This window comes from Balaenoptera ricei, chromosome 18 (genome assembly GCF_028023285.1).
Source record: "Balaenoptera ricei isolate mBalRic1 chromosome 18, mBalRic1.hap2, whole genome shotgun sequence".
NCBI lineage: Eukaryota > Metazoa > Chordata > Mammalia > Artiodactyla > Balaenopteridae > Balaenoptera > Balaenoptera ricei.
The window spans coordinates 55,337,786-55,361,114 of record NC_082656.1 but is presented as its reverse complement, the minus strand read 5'-3'; the positions used below and the strand labels follow the sequence as shown (position 1 = coordinate 55,361,114).

Sequence of the window (23,329 nt, the reverse complement as noted above, 5' to 3'; positions counted from 1 at the left end):
GGTTTTTTTGTTTGTTTGTTTGTTTGTTTAATTTTTATTGGGGTATAGTTGTTTTGCAATACTGTGTTAGTTTATACTGCACAGCAGAGTGAATCAGCTATATGTATACATATATCCCCTCTTTTTTGGATTTCTTTCTCATTTAGGTCACCACAGAGCATTGAGTAGAGTTCCCTGTGCTATACAGTAGGTTCTCATTAGTTATCTACTTTATGCATAGTATCAGTAGTGTATATATGTTAATCCCAATCTCCCACTTCATCCCACCCCACCCTACCCTTGGTATCCATACGTTTGTTCTCTACATCTGTGTCTCTATTTCTGCTTTGTAAATAAAATCGTCTATACCAATTTTTTCAGATTCCACATATATGCATTAATAAATGATATTTGTTTTTCTCTTTCTGACTTACTTCACTCTGTATGACAGTCTCTAGGTCCACCCATGTCTCTACAAATGACCCAATTTCATTCAATTTTATGGCTGAGTAATATTCCATTGTATATATGTACCACATCTTCTTTATCATTCCTCTGTTGATGGACATTTAGGTTGCTTCCATGTCCTGGCTATTGTAAATAGTGCTGCAGTGAATATTGGGATACATGTGTCTTTTTGAATTATGGTTTTCTCTGGGTATATGCCCAAGAGTCGGATTGCTGGGTCATATGGTAGTTCTATTTTTAGCTTTTTGAGGAATCTCCGTACTGTTCTGCATACTGGCTGTATCAATTTACATTCCCACCAACAATGCATGAGGGTTCCCTTTTCTCCACACCCTCTCCAGTATTTATTATTTGTAGATTTGTACATATGTATAACCTAGTGGCTAAAGAGTAGGCACTGGACTCAGGTTTCTTGGGTTTTTGAAGCCAGCTTTATCTCTGTCCAGCCTTGGGCAAGTTATTTAACCTCCTTTCCCCTGAAATTTCTCATCTGGAATTAGCCATCTCTCAGAGTTGTTGTGAGGATTAAATGAGATAATACAGAACAACAGAAACAGGGCTTGGTTCATTATAAACACAGTAAACATAAACTAGTATTATTATAGGCTTTTCCTGTTAATATTACCACACAGTAATGAAGCCCCTTATACAATAATCTTAAAGTTGTGTCAAATTGTATCATAACATTGACAAAGTCTTTTATTCTTCAGTCTCTTTTCATGGATGTTCATGAAACCACAACTTAATACTTAACTGACCTTATAACTCTATACTCAAAATGGTATTGTACACAATGATGTTGTATTCCCAGCAAGGATTTTTGCTTTATTTGAGCATGAGTTCAACAAATATTGATTGAGCATTTACCATGTGCCAAATGGATTCCAGGGTGTAAAACAATTGTCCCTGTCCCTACTGTACATACTTAGAAGGCTTCCAATAACCAACAACTCTTATCCCTTTAAAAAATTTTTAAACCATGGTTCTTGTTGTGCACTGAATGTTTGTGCCCCCTCACCCCCGAAATTCATATTGAAGTCCCAACCCTCAGTGTGATGGCATTTGGAGATGGAGTCTTTGGTAGGTAATTAGGTTCAGATAAAGTCATGAGGGTGAAGCCCCCATGATGGTATTAGTGCCCTTATAAGAAGAGGAGGAGACACCAGATCTCTCTCCCTCTCTCTCTCTCCTCTCTCCCCCCACCATGTGAGGATTTGGTAAGAAACTAGCCCTCTGCAAGAAAAAAAGAAAGCTCTTATCTGAACCCAACCATGCTGGCACCCTGATCTCAGACTTCTAGGCTCCAAACTCCGAAAAATAAATGTCTGTGTTTAAGCCACCTGGCCTATGATATTTTGTTATAGCAGCCTGACCTGACTAAGACATTTCTGTTCCAGCTTTCCTAACCCAGTTCTGGTAACCTGTGCACCCTCATTTAACCTGCTTAAGAGAAACATCCTCATCTATAAAATAGAAATGAGGTTGCTGGGAGAAAAATGAACTAGCAAATGTGAAAGAATCTTGTGAACATCATGCAAGTATTAGTTATTTGATATAACACTAAAAGAATTTTGACATTATATAAATTAAACATCAACCAATTAAGATAGTGCAATTCAAACAGTTGTGTCTCCTCGTGAACGCTGGTCGTTTCTAGATATTTATTTTCCTCAGAGAGAATAGACAAACCCACCATGGCACCTCTCTCTCCTAAGAAGTTTTTCTTCCAGAAATAGTGAGTGTCTATAGAGGCTGAAAACAAACTAAATTTTCTCCAATGGACTTTTCAATTACCATTACACTGTGCCTCGGGGCTGCTTCTTCAATGTCTTCCTTCCCTGGTCTTCTCTGACTACTCTCCTTCCTCTTGGGCCATCCCTTCTCAGTCTTTTTGTGGGCTGGCTTCAGCACTCACTTCCCATAGCCACCCTGGATGAAAGCATCCAAATTAAATGCTGATAAGTCTCAAACATTTATCTGCGTCTAAGATGTGAGCTCCAGACTCACACCTCCAATTTTCACCCAGACATCACACCTGGATATCTCCCAGACATCTTCAATTAAACTAGTCCAAACCTGAACTTACCATCTTTCCCCCCAAAATTCCTGGGCTTCCTCTCTTAATGAATAATGCTAAACATGCACCCAAGCCAGAATTACCTCCAGACTCCTCATTCCCTTCAACTCACATACAGAGAGCACATCTTGTGAGTTCTGAGTCATAAACGACTTCCTCAATTTCCATCCATCTCCTCTCCAAATATTTGAAGCCAAAGTCTCTTCATCTTGCTCAGGGACTGTGATAATTTTAGCCGAAGTGCTTTCTGTGCATCCTCACTTACCCCCTCACATACACACATCCAATCCGTCCTTTACTTGGCTTGGAATGAGATTTTCTGATACTAATATGCTCATGACACCAACTGTGAGTTCACATGCTCCCCAAGTCTAAAAGGTAAACCATAGTCTTCTTAGGTTGGTGTATTGGAGCCTCCATGATCCTTCAAATCTCACACTTATTGCCCTGAATGCCCCTCTTCTATTCTCTATTCCAACCATACTGACATTGAAGCTCTCCAGGTACCTTTGGAAATTTTATATCTCTGAGAATTTTATCGAGGCTCCATTTTTCTGAAATTTCCTATCTTTCTTTTCTGCCTAGAACTCAGCTCCATTATGATTGTCCCTATTAAAAAAATTCTCATACTTCTTTCTGTTAGAATTAACCATTCTCCCTTTTCTGCCTTCTCTCTGATGTTTCACACCTTTATCACATGCCTACCATGAATCTCTTTTATGGCAATAATAACATCTGATCCCCCTCTGTATGTTCAACCTCTGGTGCCTAGCGTAGTACCCAGAACCTAGAGGTTAATCAATAAGTGTTTGCTTATTTATTGCTGGAGTAAGTTAATGATGAGATAGCTGTAGTAATGGTGAATATCAACATGAAGTGCATTACATAAGAACATGAGTCTGTACACAATTTTAAGTCCAACATGTTACCGTAATTTAAAAGAATGCCTAACAAAGAGAATCATGTATGTTTGTTGAGTGCTCACATTGTGCAAATCCTTTACCATCATCATCTCATTTAATTTGCACAGCAATTCTTTAAGATAGACATTTTGGGGCACCTAAAATATACAAAGCATTTTTTCTCATTCATGACTTTATTTAATCCTCCCAACAAAGTTGTGATGAAGGTATTATTTTGACAAATATACAAATGATAACATTAAACTCAGAGAGATTAGAAAATTTGCTGAAGGTCATAGAAGTTAAAAGTCCCCAATACAGTATTCCAACCTACTTTTCTACCCACCAGAATAAATGTTCCACAAATTAAATTTTGAAGTTTATCCATCCATGATATCCACGGGTGTTTTGAAATGGGCACAGGAGCTGCTAGCATCTTAAGATCACCACAGAAAAAATATTTCCATAAAAGGACATTTGCAGAACATTTAAAACAGCCCTGTCACCAACACTTCTTAAATATATATAATGCCACTCAAGGGAAATTTGCATGTTTTAATACGTGGCAAAACATCAAAGTTTGCTTCTTTAATGTGATGTATTCTTTAGTTGGTCATGACAGATTTATTACAACTGAATGTTTTCCAGAAGTCATTATGCCTCCTGACTTATTCATTTGCTTTAATCTTGGAGAGATTTGAATTGAACTCTAAATTTGTGTTACTAAAACATTAAAGTTGAGTTCCGCCTACAAAGGGATTAAAAGAAAAACTGCTTTGACCAACACCAATCATTGGAATGATTCACTTAGTATTTTTGGTTTTGATTGTATATATTGTCTTTTTCTATAAGTATGTCAGTGGAAGCTGTGAATAGACCTTGACATGCACTGTCGATATAAGCATGATGAAAACCTTTGGAGAAGAGGGTGGGATTGCAGTCAGATGGACTTAGTCTCAGATTCTCCATCCATCACTTACTTGCTCTATGTCTGTAGGCCCAGACTTACTTTCTCTTTGCATTAGTTTCCTCATTTTGAATGCTGGGAAATACCTACTTCACAGGGTTTTTAAATAAGATTTTAATAAAGTCATACACATAGAGAAATTAAGTAACTGATATGTCATTAAGATTTCACTAAATAAATGAAAACTATTGCTACTAGTATTGTTTTAAATAATAAACCTTGTTAAATAAGTAATAGAGATTGATATTTCTCCTATCTTTTTCACATGTCACTATGTAGATATGTTCTGATAAATTAGATCCAAGGAGAGACACTGAAAAGATTAGGAAATAGGTGAAACTGTCTATGATGTGCACTTTACTTCAGAGACTTTGAGCATCTTCAATCCCTGGAATCCTTGTTTCATCTGTTCATGTTTGTACCTTCTTCAGCCTTCCTTTCTGAGACGGTGTCAAAAATTCAGGACTTCTGTCTCCACCCTTGGGTCTATTCCTTCCCTGTTCTTAACTGACTCTTTCTTCACATTTTTCTGATAATCTAATTTGCCAAGATACTTATGTCTGTGTTATAAAATTGGAATCTGATATTATTTTGTCTTGTTTTTATCTATACAAACAGAATTGAGTCTTTCAGGAAACAGTTGTATAAAAATTAGTCTGTGAGCTAATGCTTCTTATTAAAGAGAACTTTTATTATATGATTTGACCTACTCTAGCCAATGTATTTAACCAGAGATAACTATTATTAGATGAAAGGATATTTAACTCCTATGTAATAATAACACAGAGACTACTTCACTTCAAGTAGACATAACTAATCATCTTATATTTTCAGAACAGACAAGCCCCATGTGGTCGATTCATTTTTTTCCTTCAGCTCTTAGGAGAGGAATGGGCAGAGAAGATACTGAGAAAGTAGTACAGATTTCCTAAAGATCAGAAACCTGGAAGTGCAAACAAATATCATCTGTTTAAATAACTCAGACAGTCCAAGAAGGAAAATAAGCTGCTTAGAGTAGCTAAGGGAATTAGTCTGAAAGTTTGATGCTAACTTGCTCCAAAGACTTGGCAGCTAAATTCTAATCATGACAAAGATTTGGCTCAAAGACATGTTTCAGGGTGAGTTAATAAACAAACATCCTGATGGACAGAAAAAAACTAAGATTATGGTTAAGTCTTATTACTAAGCTAGGAATTAGTGACCAAGTTCTAAATACTGCCTACATACTTACTTCTTAAATATTTGTTTTATAAGATGATATTCTATGCTCTTTATTATTTTCTCTGTTCAGATTTTTAAATGAGTTTATTTTTCAATTTTATAAGCAGAAGACAATTTACCGTTGTATTTTGTATCTGCGAAAAATCACACACCTTGTATTGTGGGTCACAAAACCTGTACAGTGTGTGTACTGAGAATTCAGAATAAAATTCTAAGATGATAAGGAAAATTTCCACCAGAAAATTACTTAATATAACCCTTTGTAGGAATTTTCACAAGAGTTCCCTGACAGTGGAATTCTCAACATCTCACACGCAGACCAGAATTTTCCAAATGTCATTTATATGCTGAAATTTTGTGACAGGTCAGGTCTCTGAACCCTCATCACACCCTAAGTATAGCTACCCGCTCTTCAAGGTGGGCCCTGATCAAAGGCACCAAATTTGTGATTAGACAAAGTTTTCCACCACAAGTGAAAAGGAAAGGTACAGATAGAACCTTCAAAATCAAAAAATCCAAAGGAAAATTTTCAAATATAGGACCTAACAAAGAAGTTGTCAAACACAAAGATATTTGGCATCACGTAAACTGATTACCCTGGAGATGAACTGACATTTTTCATCACATTATTTTAGTGAGTAATCAGAGGATACACAGAATTCAGGCCTGCAAGAAATTCTCATTTAACTCAACATGTACCCAAATTCCATAGCCAACAGTAAGAGATAACTTGCAAGCTAGGTTTTCCCAGATAAGAAATGATTACTCCAAATGACATGGCATATACTCTAACCTAGAACAGGTAGAGAGAAAAAGATGTGAAAGGAAATAGGAAGTAGTATTCAAAGAAGTAGTATTCAATGAAGAACACTTGCATAAATATTTACAGTCTGAAGAGACATTCAGAATGTTGTGGGGTTTTTTTTAATATATATAAATGAATGGATGAGTGAAATGAATGCATGAATTGTATTCAATTCAACAAGAATTTTATTAGGAATTTAAGCATCAAGGAAAAGAATTATTATATGGAGGAAAAGGTATGAATAAAAAGTGTAGCAAACCATTCCTCCCTCAGATATTAGATGTATTTTAAAAACTAGTAACCAAGCACCATCGCCACTGCACTGCCTGCTGGCCCCTGCCCCCAATCAGGGCAACCCAGCATCAAAGCAAAAAATAAAAACATCTTAAGAAAATATTTTCCCAAATAACAAAGTAACCTGAGCATTCGTTTCTAAAGAGCAAAGTCAGTGTCTCATGACAGAAGTTTCCCTAAATCCTTGTAAAGCAAATTCTTTTCTGGTAATAGATATATTGCTATTGTTTACTAAATGTCTCTTCCCCTTCACCCACATCAGCATCACTGGCCAGTTAACGTGGTCCTGTAAGCCAGCTGAAGATGTTTACCCAAAGTACCTTGGTTTTCTATGTATCCAATAAACACTTAGCTGTAAATAGGTGGATTTTTCTGAATGTAACCACATACCTCCTTAATGAGAAAAACATTAATATATAATGTATTTTCACTGTTTACTATAATTTGGACTTCAGTTTACATTTGATTGTAAACAATCTAATTTCTATTAGCATGTCAGTTATGTGTATGTCTATGTTACACACACATACAGATACACAAATGAGTATATATGTTGTAAATATTTATATATGGCTATGTAAAAAATAACTCACTTTACAAAAAGGGGTTGCTTTTCTTTGAATCTAAATCAGAATCACTTCAATTTTATAAACAATAGTCTACAACAGTGTTTCTAACCCTTTCAAATATGATATTAATACTTACAATGTTAATATATGTCTTAAACACTTCCTCCATATGACAGCAATTTTGCTTCTCATATCTGTGGATTGAGACCACACATAATGACATAGAACTGCCATGGATTCAATGGTTTTTAAAAGTGGTCTCTCATTCTTTGAATACAATTATATATTTTTTGAAATCAAAGTTAATTCAGGTATTCATTCAATAAGTACTTACTAACTGTATTAGTTATCTATTTCTATGTAACAAATTACCCCAAAGTTTAATAGCTTAAAATATCAAACATTTATTATAGCAAATAGTCTCTGAGACCAAGAATCTAGGAGTGGTACAGCTAGACAGTTATGGCCCAGAGATTTCATCAGCCTGTAGTCAAGCTGTTGACTGGGAAGTTAGTCATCTGAAGCTCGACTAAGTTTATGAGATCCACTCCCAAGCTCTGGCTCATGGCTGTTAATAGACTTCAGCTTCTCATTAGCTACTGGCCAGAGCCTTCAGTTTTTCTATAGGAAGAGCATCTCTACATGAATGCTTGTAACATGACAACTGGCTTTCCTCAGATCAAGTGAGGATTGAGACAAGAATATGTATGTGTGTGTGTGTGTGTGTGTGTGTGTGAACACAGAGAGAGCGAAAGAGACATAGAAGAGAGAGAAGAGAGAAGATGCAGGGTCTTTTATAACCTAAACTTGGAAGTCACATACTATGACTTCTGTCACATTCTGTTGATAACACAGATCAACACATCAACCCTGGTACAATGTAGGAAAGGACTGCACACAGATTTAACACCAGGAAGCAGAGATCATGGTGGACCATCTTAGAGACTGGCTGCCACAGTAACTAACTGCGTACTAATTAAAATATATTCTATACAACACATACTTCTAAAACCAAAATATAAGAGTCCTTCATAAGCTTTCTACATACTTCACACCCCCAATATAAATATTATAAATGATTTGTTGTCTATAGTTTTAAATTTTTCTTTATGTTTTTACATATATGCATGTATGTGCATGTGTGCATGCACATGTGTGCATATAATTCATAAAAATATTCAGGAGCTATACATTCTGTTCTGAAGCAGACTCTTCCATACAGCAATCTATTGTGAACATCTTTCCATATAGATCTATTGATACTTTATTCAATCATCAATGACTAAACAGTATTTCCTACTATGGATGTAATAAAATTATGTTGTAACCAATTTTTTAATGGTTGCATGTAAGTTGCTTCTAATTTTTTCTCCACTGCAGTTTACTTCAATAAATTTTTGCATTACATTAATCACAATAGCATTCACATACATTTGAAATAGAAAATCAGAAAATTCAAGTAATATTTTTTCCAAAAGAGAAAAATTCTAGCATTCCATGAAGGGAAAGTTAAGTTTTAGAGACATTAGCCATATATTTCTATGTTTCCAACCTCTGATACACACCTAAGCATATTTGTTCAAAACCTACCCTGTTTGTATGTATGTACATGGCCCCTGATCTCAAAGGACCTACAATCTTTGGTGATGGTAGTGATGGTGGTGGTGATGACTTGGTGGTGTTGGTGATGGTGGTGGTGATAAGGGTGTGGTGATGGTGATTATGATGGTGGCAGTATTAGAAGTAGAGAAAATTGTTGGATACATTGAGGCAGACAAGCAAACAACAATCTCAATATAGTGTAATAATTGTTGTGATAAGAAAGCCCTTAAGAGGCCTAATCTATTGCAGCTTTGGAAAGTCTTCCTCATTAAAAAATTTCGTATTAACAAAGACATGAAGGAGGTAGGTTAGCCAGGTCATCTGAGTCAGCCATCATTCATTGAAAAACTAATTTCTGTTTCCAATCCTCCTACTATCAGTTCACACACACAAATTCATTCTTCAGTCCCCTAATATTTGACAGAGATAAGCACCTCCTCTCTGCCACCAGGAAAGAGATATGCTAATGGCTAACCATCTTTAAATTTTGGTAATGTATTCACTTACCAATATTCACTGAAAACCTACCATGTGTCTGTCACTGTTTAGGCACAGTGAACATGGTAATGAATAAGAAAGAAAAAGTTCTTGTCTTTGTAGGCTTATATTCTAGTGGAGTGAGATAGACAACTGTCAAACAGAAAAGTGTACAATCTGTCAGAATAAGAGGGGGCAAGTCATAGAATAGAATTTACTTTTGTATCAGTCATAACTATTTTTGACTACTATGCTTCCTGAAAGATGCTCTACTGAACATAATTTGGCAAAAAGAGGAATTTTTTCATGTTCCACTATTTTAACCCTAAGAAAAGGGAAGGTTATGGCTAGACCTCAAAAAAAACTAAATGGAGGGATTCAAAGTCAGTAGAGCTCTTCCCCACCCTTTTTGGGTAGCTGTGAAATTCTCCTAACTGCGCACTGACCCCTGCCATTTGAGAGACACCACTAACATCTGCTGTGAAAAAATGTTTCCCTGACATACTATAAAACAAAAACAAAAAAACTATGAGAAGGACATTGATAGGACAGTAGGAGAGCTTGGGTCTGGTACCTCCCCACCAATCGGCTTTGGCCAGCAAGGCTGTCATATGGTACAAACATTGGTCTCATTGCAGGTACAACGCTGCATAATTAAGACAGAGAAAGAAACCTCTATGGGTCAGGAAGCTTCTCCAAGAGTATCATTTATAAGCAGCTTGATTAAAAGTTGTTGTTGTTTAATATAACTTCTTATATAAAATTTGAAAAATTCCTCACCAATATAAGGAAAGGAAGATTTGGGGGCATGACTTTAAACATAAACTCTAATAAAACGGAGCCACTTCGTCAATGGCCTTACAATACTTGAAGTTTCATTTGATTTTATTGTCAATTATCCATGTAAGTATTTTAGATGTTGTATTAAAAAATAGAAATCTGGCTTTACATAATGGCTTTAGGAAAACAGGCTGGAATTATCTTAGTCAACAACAACATCAAGACATTGGGCAGCAACTATTTAGATGCTGCTTTTCAAAAATAGCATCTGGAGACTGAATTTCTGTTTATCTTTGGCTTGCAAAAATCAGTATTTTGCTGCTAAATATAGGCCTATGTATAATACACATTTAGAGTTTGGGTCTTTACCTTATAAGGTAAAAATAGGTGTAGAAATGTCATAAAATAGATAGTGCTCCAAATTCCACTGGCACCAATAACAAGACCCAGCTGTGCATGTTAAACTCCTCAAAGACTACACTTTAAGCACTGCATGCGTTTAGCCAAATCTCATTATTTCTGAGAACATCTCAGAACTGCTAAAAGTTCTATTTTGGCACATAACAGATGTATCAATAAATGCTGGATTTTTCTATATAGCGTTCTGCATATACTTATGAAAAGTTAGTATGTTACAAACTATCAAAATTTCTGACATGATTTTGGTCTCAGATCTGCACTGATAGATAGTACATGTCCACCAACATGGAAATTTCTACCCGAAACCATTTCTCCATCACAATGCTATTGTCTTCCAGAGAACAAACAGCCAAGGAAAGTAGAAATCATTTATGCTAACTTGTGGTGCCATGTTACAGATGTTTAATAATATTAAATATAAAATGTTAAAGTATTCTGAAGTAAAAATTAGAACTGACAGCCCAATGAACCAGTTATTTATACACTCCTCTCCAAAAGTAGCTTACTGGAGCACACTTCTTATATGAAAGTACATATTAAGAACTTACTGGAATAAACAAGGCAACTGAATCTATGTAGCTCTAACTCTGTAAGTGATGCAAAATCAGCATCTATATAACTAATTTTCACAGTTTTCAGTTTTCTTGGCCGGTTTTCAAGTGGTTATCATTGAATTGGTCATAAAGACAATGGCCATGTCTCTGAAGACCAGTTAAACTATCACTGAGATGGTCAGACTTGCTCACTTCTGGTCATCATATAGTTGACCATCAAAAGAAAGCAATTCAGCACAACAACCAGGGATTGCATAAACTCAGCTGTCAAGCAATCATACATGCGTCAATTCTGTTAGAAGCAAACCTCGCCAGAGAGACTCCATCATGCAGTGTCCCCACCTTAATACTTACCTTCAAGCAACCAGAAAATGTATTAATAATAAAAATGATCTCTGATATTTCTAGATGGTCAGTTTATCCCAAGCACTATTCTAAATGCTTTACAAACTGTAGAATTTAAATTTTACAGTGGAGTCACTATTCTTATTCTCCCTTTTACCCAGGAGATACATCGAGGTAAAATGATTCATGTAAGGCTTTTCAGCTAGGTAAATAACCAGGATTCAGAGTTGCCAAGGTCCATGCTCTTTTATCTTTTCCAGGCTACCTCCCTTGTAAGGGGACATGAGTCTCTCCTTTTTCTAATCCAGAGGTTTAAAAAGAAGATTGTTATCAAGAAGGTATTGGAAAATTTGCCTGCCATGTACAAATATGTCTTCAGGTCATTAAGAAACATCTAGCCCATATAAGAATTAAGAGAGTTGATACCTCATGGTTCTAAGATAGATAGATCAATCTCAGCCAAAAAATAATAGCAAATAAACCAAAGAAGGGGAAGTCTTCTAATGTACTTTTTAAAAAATAAAGCCCACCTAAAGAGAACAGGAGCTGTGTTATTAGACCAAGCTGAAGCCAATGTAACATCACTAAGTATCAAAGAATATTCACACATATGTATAGATGAAAGGTACACCTACCATAACCAGATCTTAGATATTTATCTTACCCTTTTCCCCTACATCATATTAGTGACTGTTTAGGGAGATCGAGTCCTGTATATTTTGGTCGTCTCACTCATATGCTCTGAGGATTTCTAATAATCAAAACAATTCATGGTACTAGGCCCACATTTCATTTGCTCATGCAAAACAAACAATCCCTTTGCATGATTATTTCCATTGTCAGTCACTTCCAGAAATCTGTTGTAACAAGCAGCATAGTGACAAGTACAGGAAATGAGTCACTCACCTTTTGACCTTCATCAGTGTCTGCACCTAAAATTTCAACCTGATACATGTTTGAATACAACTGAAAATGCTTCAGTCATTATTGCTTTGTATCTTCTGCTAATGGCCTGGGCTTGAAGTAAATTTGATACTTACAGAAATTAATTTAACAGTTGGGGATTGGAAGATGAATATTGTTAAATTAAGCATTAGAAATATTTTAGTTCTTCTTAAATAATTTGGTGAAAATGTTACCAAGACAATGACATTTTGCCTTTGCTTCTTATCCCTCGAGCAAATTCAGCTTATCCCTAGAGTAAAGGTGAGGATCGCATTGTTCTCAGACTTGATCTTCTCTAGACTTCCAAGAAGCTGTATTATGTCTGGAATTCCAAGGGAAGGGGCCATTTTTGTTTTTCAGGCAAATCCATTTGCATTTGTATATTTCAGATTGAATAACTTAAATACGTGTTTTTAGAGCTAGTTTTAAGCCAAACACATTGTTGATGCCTTCAGTGGTAAACCTTTTCAGGAAAAGACATTCCTTTTGGAAACAAAGCTCCTTAAAATATCATGTACTTTAGCTAATTTTACACCAGAAAACACTGTCATGAAAAAAATATATAAAATATTTGGTAACAATACCACCCTGTGGTAAACAAAAGGGATGAAATATTTCCTCAGAATATTTCTTGGTGGTAAAGATCAGGACGTTTTGTTCTTGACATAAGACAGTGGTTAACATTACAGCTTTGAAAATATGATGATATATTATAGTCATATATAATATTAAATCCACACACACATATATATATATATAATAAAAGTGGTATTTTATTTACCTCCCAAATTTTATAAGACAAAAGATTAATTTAACTGTTGTCTTCTTGCTTGCATATAAAAGATTGAATATACCTGAGTAACAATAACCTTTTTCTACAAATACTTGACTCCCTCACAAGGTATGGATTATTCATTGTGAATATCTAGATGCATGGATGGATGGATAGAGGGATGAATGGATGGATAGATGGATAAAGTTAGAAGAAAAGAAATTGTGAAAGTCTAAAGATGTTATAGCTCTTACTCAGGATAAATTTTATCCAAAGCACCGCAGTGATAATAATCATTTACCTACTTTTTCAACTACCTTGGAATTGGAAAAATATCATGAGAACATTTCTATGAAGTTCCTGATTGTCTATTTCACCTAAATTCCACAGCTAGTCTCTTACCAAATGGTCAAAAAGGGGAAATTTGTCTTAAATTTGTCTTGAGCACTCCCACCCTTGTTAACTCTTGACCTAGTTTCTAGACACAGACTTCCCCAATCCTCACATCCCCCCAGATGGGTCTGTTAATACCCTTCTTGTGCAATTTCAGGGCTGCCCAGTTTCTACACGAATCCAGAACAAGTTCTGAGTCCAACAATACAGTTCAATACCCTCAACCTACCTCAACTTGAAAATCTCTGAACTTACTCAAGCTCCCAGATCAAGGACCTGAGGGCTCAGTGCTCCCAAAGTGATCATTGAATCTCTGACTTCTACCACCAAGAATAGAGAACTATGCAATTAAGAACAACATTTCTTATGAATGAAATAATGCCATTAGCAGCAACATGGATGGACCTAGAGATGATCACACTAAGTGAAGTAAGTCAGAAAGAGAAAGACGAATACCGTATGATATCATTTATATGTGGAATCTAAAATACGACACAAATGAACATATCTACAAAACAAAAACAGACTTAAAGATTTAGAGAACAGACTTGTGGTTGCCAAGGGGGAGAGGGTGTGGGGGAGGGAAGGACTGGGAGTTTGGGATTAGAAGATGCAAACTATTACATATAGGATGGATAAATAACAAGGTCCTACTGTATAGCACAGGGAACTATATTCAATATCTTGTGATAAACCATAATGGAGGATTGGTTCAAGATGGCGGAGTAGAGGGACGTGTGCTCGCTCCCTCCTGCGAGAGCACAGGAATCACAACTAACTGCTGAACAATCATTGACAGAAAGACACTAGAACTCACCAAAAAAGATATGCCACATCCAAAGACAAAGGAGAAACCCCTATGAGATGGTAGGCGGGGTGCAATCACAATAAAATCAAATCCCATAACCACTGGGTGGGTGACTCACAAACTGGAGAACACTTATACCACAGAAGTCCACCCACTGGAGTGAAGGTTCTGAGCCCCATGTCAGTCTTCTTAACCTGGGGGTCTGGCAACGGGAGGAGGAATTCCCAGAGAATCAGACTTTGAAGGCCAGCGGGATTTGATTGCAGGACTTCAACAGGACTGGGGGAAACAGAGACTCCACTCTTGGAAGGCACACACAAACTGGTGTGTTCATCAGGACCCAGGGGTAAGGAGCAGTGACCCCATAGGAGACTGAAGCAGACCTACCTGCTAGTGTTGGAGGGTCTCCTGCAGAGGCGGGGGGTGGCTCTGGCTCACTGCAGGGACAAGGACACTGGCAGCAGAAGTTCTGGGAAGTACACCTTGGCATGAGCGCTCCCGGAGTCCACCATTAGCCCCACCAAAGAGACTGTAGCCTCCAGTGCTGAGTCGCCTCAGGCCAAACAACCAACAGGGAGGGAACAAAGCCACACCCATCAGCAGACAGGCGGACTGAAGTTTTACTGAGCTCTGCCCACCAGAGCAACACCACACTCTACCCACTACCAGTCCCTCCCATCAGGAAACTTGCAAAAGCCTCTTAGATAACCTCATCCACCAAAGGGCAGACAGCAGAAGCAAGAACTACAATCCTGCAGCCTGTGGAATGAAAACCACATTCACAGAAAGACGGAAAAAATGAAAAGGCAGTGGGCTATGTACCAGATGAAGGAACAAGGTAAAACCCCAGAAAAACAATTAAATCAAGTGGAGATAGGCAACCTTCCAGAAAAAGAACTCAGAATAATGATAGTGAAGATGATCCAGGACCTCGGAAAAAGAATGGAGGCAAAGATTGAGAAGATGCAAGAAATGTTTAACAGAGACCTAGAAGAATTAAAGAACAAACAGAGATGAACAGTACAATAACTGAACTGAAAAATACACTAGAAGGAATCAATAGCAGAATAACTGGGGCAGAAGAACAGATAAGTGAGCTGGAAGACAGAGTGGTGGAATTAACTGCTGTGGAACAGAATACAGAAAAAAGAATGAAAAGAAATGAAGACAGTCTAAGGGACCTCTGGGACAACATTAAATGCACCAACATTTGCATTATAGGGGTCCCAGAAGGAGAAGAGAGAGAGAAAGGACCCAAGAAAATATTTGAAGAGACTATAGTCGAAAACTTCCCTAACATGGGAAAAGAAATAGCCACCCAAGTCCAGGAAGCGCAGAGAGTCCCAGGAAGGATAAAACCAAGGAGAAACACATCAAGACACATAGTAATCAAATTGACACAAATTAAAGATAAAGAAAAATTATTAAAACAACAGGGGAAAAATGAGAAATAACATATAAGGAAACTCCCATAAGGTTAACAGCTGATTTCTCAGCAGAAACTCTACAAACCAGAAGGGAATGGCACAAAATATTTAAAGTGATGAAAGGGAAGAACCTACAGCCAAGATTACTCTACTGGGCAAGGATCTCATTCAGATTCGATGGAGAAATCAAAAGCTTTACAGACAAGCAAAAGCTAAGAGAATTCAGCACCACCAAACCAGCTCTACAACAAATGCGAACGGAATTTCTCTAAGTGGGAAACACAAGAGAAGAAAAGGACCTACAAAAACAAACGCATAACAATTAAGAAAATGGTAATAGGAACATACATATCAATAATTACCTTAAACGTGAATGGATTAAATGCTCCAACCAAAAGACACAGGCTCGCTGAATGGATACAAAAACAAGACCCATATATATGCTGTCTACAAGAGACCCACTTCAGACCTAGGGACACATACAGACTGAAAGTGAGGGGATGGAAAAAGAGATTCCATGCAAATGGAAATCAAAAGAAAGCTAGAGTAGCAATACTCATATCAGATAAAATAGACTTTAAAATAAAGAATGTTACAAGAGACAAGGAAGGACACTACATAATGATCAAGGGATCAATCCAGGAAGAAGATATAACAATTATAAATGTACATGCACCCAACATAGGAGCACCTCAATACATAAGGCAACTGCTAACAGCTATAAAAGAGGAAATCGACAGTAACACAAGAATAGTGGGGGACTTTAACACCTCACTTACACCAATGGACAGATCATCCAGACAGGAAGTTAATAAGGAAACACAAGCTTTAAATGACACAATAGACCAGATAGATTTAACTGATATTTATAGGACATTCCATCCACAAACAGCAGACTACACTTTCTTCTCAAGTGCACACGAAACATTCTCCAGGATTGGTCGCATCTTGCGTCGCAAATCAAGCCTTGGTAAATTTAAGAAAATTGAAATCTTATCAAGCATCTTTTCCAACCACAGCGCTATGAAATTAGAAATCAATTACAGGGGAAAAAACGTTAAAAACACAAACACATGGAGGCTAAACAATACGTTACTAAATAACCAAGAGATCACTGAAGAAATCAAAGAGGAAATCAAAAAATACCTAGAGACAAATTACAACGAACACACGATGATCCAAACCCTATGGGATGCATCAAAAGCAGTTCTAAGAGGGAAGTTTATAGCAATACAAGCCTACCTCAAGAAACAAGAAAAATCTCAAATAAACAATCTAACCTTACATCTAAAGGAACTAGAGAAAGAACAATCAAAACCCAGAGTCAGTAGAAGGAAAGAAATCATAAAGATCAGAGCATAAATAAATGAAATAGAAACAAAATAATAGCAAAGATCAATAAAACTAAAAGCTGGTTCTTTGAGAAGATAAAATTGGTAAACCTTTAGCCAGACTCATCAAGAAAAAGAGGGAGAGGACAAATCAATAAAATTAGAAACGAAAAAGGAGAAGCTACAACAGACACCACAGAAATACAAAGCATCATAAGAGACTACTACAAGCAACTCTGTGCCAATAAAATGGACAACCTGGAAGAAATGGACAAATTCTTAGAAAAGTACAACCTTCCAAGACTGAACCAAGAAGAAATAGAATATATGAACAGACCAATCACAAGTAATGACATTGAAACTGTGATTAAAAATCTTCCAGCAAACAAAAGTCCAGGACCAGATGGCTTCACAGGTGAATTCTATGAAACATTTAGAGAAGAGCTAACACCCATTCTTCTCAAACTCTTCCAAAAAATTGCAGAGGAGGGAACACTCCCAAACTCATTCTATGAGGCCACCATCACCCTGTTACCAAAACCAGACAAAGATACTACAAAAAAAGAAAATTACACACCAATATCACTGATGAATATACATGCAAAAATCCTCAACAAAATACTAGCAAACAGAATCCAACAGCACATTAAAAGGATCATACACCATGATCAAGTGAGATTTACACCAGGGATGCAAGGATTCTTCAATATACGCAAATCAATCAATGTGATACACCACATTAACAAATTAACGAATAAAAACCATATGATCGTCTCAATAGACGCAGAAAAAGCTTTTGACAAAATTCCACACCCATTTATGATAAAAACTCTCCAGAAAGTGAGCATATAGGGGACTTACCTCAACATAATAAACGCCATATACAACAAACCCATAGCAAGCATCATTCTCAATGGTCAAAAACTGAAAGCATTTCCTCTAAGATCAGGAGCAAGTAGTTGTGGCTCACGGGCTCTAGAGCGCAGGCTCAGTTGTTGTGGCGCACAGGCTTAGTTGCTTCGTGGCATGTGGGATCTTCCCAGACCAGGGCTCGAACCCGTGTCCCCTGCATTGGCAGGCGGATTCTTAACCACTGCGCCACCAGGGAAGCCCACAGGTATTGCCTCACAAGGGTAAAGGTGGAAGCTTTCACATGGACTGAAACTCAGCTTCAAGTTGTGTACCCAGCAGCGTGTGTGCAGAACACCCGGGGCTCCCACCCTCAGGAAAGTTTTGCTAAAACCCCAGCATATGGTTCCTGCTCGCCAGTTTTGGCCCAAGGCTTTCTGCTCATCAGTCCCAGCCTGTGTTTTCCTACTTGCCATCACACTGAGGATTAGGTTTCTACATATGAATTTTGGAGGCACACATTCAGTCCACAGCACATATTCATTGCAACGTTATTCACAATAGCCAAGAGGTAGAAGCAACCCAATGTCCATGGACAGAAGAAGGGATATGCAAAATGTGGTATATATATATGCCTCCCTGCCTATATGTATACAATGGAACATTATTATTATTATTATTCAGCCTAAAAAGGAGAGGAAATCTTGTCACCTGCTACAACATGGATGAACCTTGAGGACATTATGCTAAGTGAAATGAGTCAGTCACAAAAAAGCAATTACTGTATGGCATCTAAAGTAGTCAAATTCATAGAAACATTAGAATGGTGGCTACCAGGGCCTGGGAGGAGAGGGAAAAGGTACAGAGTCTCAATTTTGCAAGATGAAAACTGGAGATCTGTAACAAGGCCTAACACCAGTGAACTGTACACTTACAAATGATTAAGATGGTAAATTTTATGTTATGTGTTTTTTATCACAATAAAAAAATAAACTATGTAGATTTTCAAAGGATGAACCACTCTTTGGATTCCTTATTGCTCTATCCTGCCTGCCTCCCTGCCTATTACTTGGTATCCACTGCCTCTGCAGTGGCCCCTCGAATGCCAGCCTTGCATCTGGACCAGCAGCCCCTGAAGGGATACGTCTTTTGTGCATTTCCTATGAAAGCATGTGAGCGATTTCAATAATCCACAGCTCATAAAACCATTTCAGAATCCCTGTTTCCTCAGGTAGAAATAACTGTTCTTCCTCGAAGGCCTGAAAGAGAAGAGGCAACTCTCTGCACATTCGTCTCTAAGGGAGATGACCAAAAACAGCCTTATGAAATCGGGCACCACTTTGAAAGCCCCTGATGATCCCTCACCTTAACAAAGATGCCATAATTCTGAGCTATTTGTTTTAGTTTGGACTGGAGATAAAATTATTCATCTTTTGTAAGGTAAGTGAACTTTCAGGAAATTCACTGTTTCCCTTTACATTTTAGTTCAGGCAGTTCAATTCTTCTACTACTAGATCTCAACGGATAGGAAACTTTTTAAAGATGTCAACAGAATTTGATTGAAAAGATTTTCATTAAAATCCAGACCTTAATTATTAGCAGAAGTGAAATAAAAGTATCTCATTGATGAAATACAATTTTTTAAAAAAGCCTGCTGTGGAAATTTTTTCTCATCTCCTAGCACACTCTATTCTGTACTGCAAAGAACTTTTCCTTTCTTTAAGAAAATAGCAATTCTCCTTTATTCAACAGGGTATTGTTAAATCCCCAAGTTTCTCTCTCTCCTTTCTTTCTAACTTCCTTTGACTATTTCACATCCTTTTGGACACACCATTAGGATATTAAAAGAATGGAAATAAGGAAAGGTGAAAATTAAAGAGAATAGAGGAAAAGATCCATAAATTCATCATAAATTTTATATCATTGAAATAACAGCCCCCAAAGGAGTTCCTGACACATGATGGGATTATTCTAATATCAGAGAATGGGAGTGTTTTGTCCATGACTGAATGGCCTAAGAATAATTTCCATAAATGTCAAGTGTGCACTGGCAAACTAAGTGAGCCAGGTTGGACTGCTGGCTTAAAAGGAATTTCTAATACATTTTTAAGTTGTGCTAAATAGTTCTTGTGAACAGTTTTAAGGATTTTGTAGACCAGGTTATACTCATTTTTTCTTTTACTGACACTGGTGTTGAAAAAAAATACATCAAAGAAAGGAATATAAAAATTACTTAAGCCACAAGCAAGAGAGCAAATCCTTTAATTAAATCCTTTAATTAAAGTAGACTGTAGCCTAAGGTAGCTGAACTACACTGCTTTTCTCAAACAGAAAAAAAAAGGAAGTGTTGCCTTGCTATTTCTCATATTTTCTATAAGCAGAAAAGAACTAATTATGTCTTATTTCTAGTTACTATAAGCCTATCAAATTTTTATTACTTTAGGGGCATTATTAAGCAATCATCAATAAAGTTTCAAATCTTAGATTCTTTCAATTACAAGCACACCTCTGATTTATGAATCATGTTTCAGTTACAGAAACTGATAATATGTATAAAATAAGTTAATAGAGCAGAAATAATATCTAAATAAAAATTTTAATAGAATAGCATCCAAATCCGAAATATTCAAATGTTGCTACTTTAGAAGGATAAATGCATTTTCAAAAATCCCTGTTAAGTATGGGTCATAGGGAGGCATTCATTTGTCAAAACTCTTCCAAAAGTGCAAACTGTGCATTTAAGACCTGTCCATTTAGCTATATATGAATTATACCTTAACTTTAAAAGACTTAAAAAAGCATCCTTAGCCAGAAGGCCCAAATAGCTACAGTCACTTAATATATGAAAAAAATCCCAAAATAGAAAGTCTCAGGCTGTTTGCTATTGATTTGTACAGTCACTTTAAATCCTCTATCTGCTTTTCCTTCAACCACTATTTGATCATCATGTGTGGAGAAGCAATTGAACCAACGCTTTCTGTTTTTTACACACCGTGTTCCCCAGCATTCATGATTTAGAGACTGCCAGGTAGATTTCGTAAGGTACATTCATATCAAGGGGATCACGTGAAAGTATTAGGGTTTTTTTATGACTAAAAGGGCTTTTCTTTGTTCTCTTACCAGGGAAAAGGTTTGCTTTGGGCAAGCTCCCCATGGCAAACGTCTCTGAGGAATTCTGAAGTGCATTGTTGAATGTGCATGCCCTCAAGACCTTCTAGTTAAAGCATTTCAAAGGATTGTGGGACATTGTTCTTCACCATGCTTTCTGTCTTTGACGGGTGATCTTAGCCAATCTAGGATTTTGATATACTTCCTAGGACACTTCAAAAAGTGTCCTCGTAAAAGCAACTTTGTAAAAGTTTCCACATTTACGAAGTTAAAAAAATATCCTTCATCAGTGCTAACAGCAAAATTAGTTCAAACCCAAAAGTTTTCAGGAAAGGGTTATTAAAACTTGATCCAACTTTTTACTCCTATTTACAAATGCCGTTTACACAGCACTTTAACTACTGGCGAATTTACAAATAAAGTTTATTAATAAGGGCTTTTAAGTCATCAGGTGAAAAAAACCTCTTGTATCTGTAGTAGTAGTACTCAAAGCATGAGTAGAGAAAGTACAAAGAAGAAAACTAAGGTCTGGCATATGATCTCGCCTTGCTTCTTTGCTTTTCAGGCCACTTTTACAGGATCAGTTAGCTTATCTGTTAAACTGATGTATTAGAGTGAGACAGCTTTAAAGATCATCTAATCCTTTCCCTCCACTTTACAAGAGGGGAAATTGAGACATTTCTTGTGACTTGATTAAGGTCATTCATGAGGATCAAATAATAAATCTTTCACATGGTTACTTTTACATTTTCACTCAATTTAAGGTTAAACTTTAATTAAATATTCTGATGTCTAAAATACTGCCTTCTCAAATTAGGAAAAAAAAAATCTGTTTAGACTCTATGTAATTAATAGAAAGCACAGTCTATGTAACCAGATAGGCTCGGATTCAAATCCTAGCTCCAAATCATAGTCTCACAACTAATCAGCTATGTGACCTTACATGCACTTCTAAAGCTCCATTTCACTATCTATAAAGTCATGAAAAACAATTCATAACCTAAAGACTACTGTGAGAGAGTAAATGAGATCCTGTGGATGAGGTGCCTAGTAGGTCCTGTAATAGGTAGCCAGTACTGTATTTTAAATTCCAGATGAGGAATGTGTATGTTTACCTTAAAATTATTTGGCTTTGACCCTGAGACTTATGACTAGAGTTACCAAAATATAATTCAATTGAGAAACCTAAATGTAATTATCACATCTATAAAAATTATTTCTTGAGCTCCACTTGTGGCAGGTACATTGTGATGGTCCAGAAAGAACCTATCATTCTGTCCCTGTCCTGAAAAAGAAGTGAATACACATGAAATCAACATTGAGCCAAAAAAACCTCACTGGGATCAAGTGCTCAGTTGTATTTAACAGTCTTAAAGTGCTAAGAGAAAAGAGGAGAGTGAGATCTCAGTGAGGGCCCCTTCTGTAGGGCTCTAGGTACGATGGGAAGAAGGGCAGGTTCAAAACAGGGCAGAATATTCATACTCCAAATGCATCCGTGTAATTCCTCATTCACATAACACTCTATATTGTTACTCGGCTCAGCTTTGAAGCGACTGAATGTTGACCTTGTTTTTACCAAGACAAGAAGGATGAGTACTGAGATCAAAATAGCCAGCACTGGAATTAGCGCTGGAATTAGCACTCATAACCCTAAACCATATTTCTCATTCCTTTAGCATTAGTCCTTAATCATATTCTTTAGACCACATTTCAAACTTAAAGTTCACCTTTTTAAAATAGAAATTGATTTTCTACTTCGACTTTCCCAGAAAGCATTGCATAGAACACAAAAAACCCAAGATGCTTGTCCCACCGATGCCATTAACCAGCTGTGAAGCCAAGAATGAACCACCTGGACTCTACCGTGAATTGCTGCAATTGCAATGAGTGGCTCCTCCTGGCTCTGAAATTTCACAGATCCAACAGGGACTTAGCTGACTGGAGGACAGCAGAGTAATTTCCAGTGTACATGGCGCAGCCTGGATTTCTGACTTCTGTTTTATACAATCTCTGGCCAAAACTGTCAGGCACTATTATTCTTTCTACCCCTTAAAAATTTAGTTCAAGTATGGATAGGAGGAGTTTACTTTATGGCTCTGCCTCATAAATAAATATTCTAAATTTGCATGGCAGCTCTCTGATGATTTTCATGCCCCCTATAGGTATCGGGTCCTTCGACAGTAATAAAATCCAGAGACAGGCTGACAATAACACTTCAAGAGATCGCAGGAAGAGA

General features: G+C 36.9%; 1 long non-coding RNA gene across 1 annotated transcript in view; it reads right to left on the bottom strand.

The window, feature by feature from the left end:
- The window catches only part of LOC132352364 (uncharacterized), an 88,293-nt gene that overhangs the window by 64,279 nt on the left and 685 nt on the right, over positions 1-23,329 (bottom strand). The gene's annotated exons all lie outside the window — the stretch shown is intronic.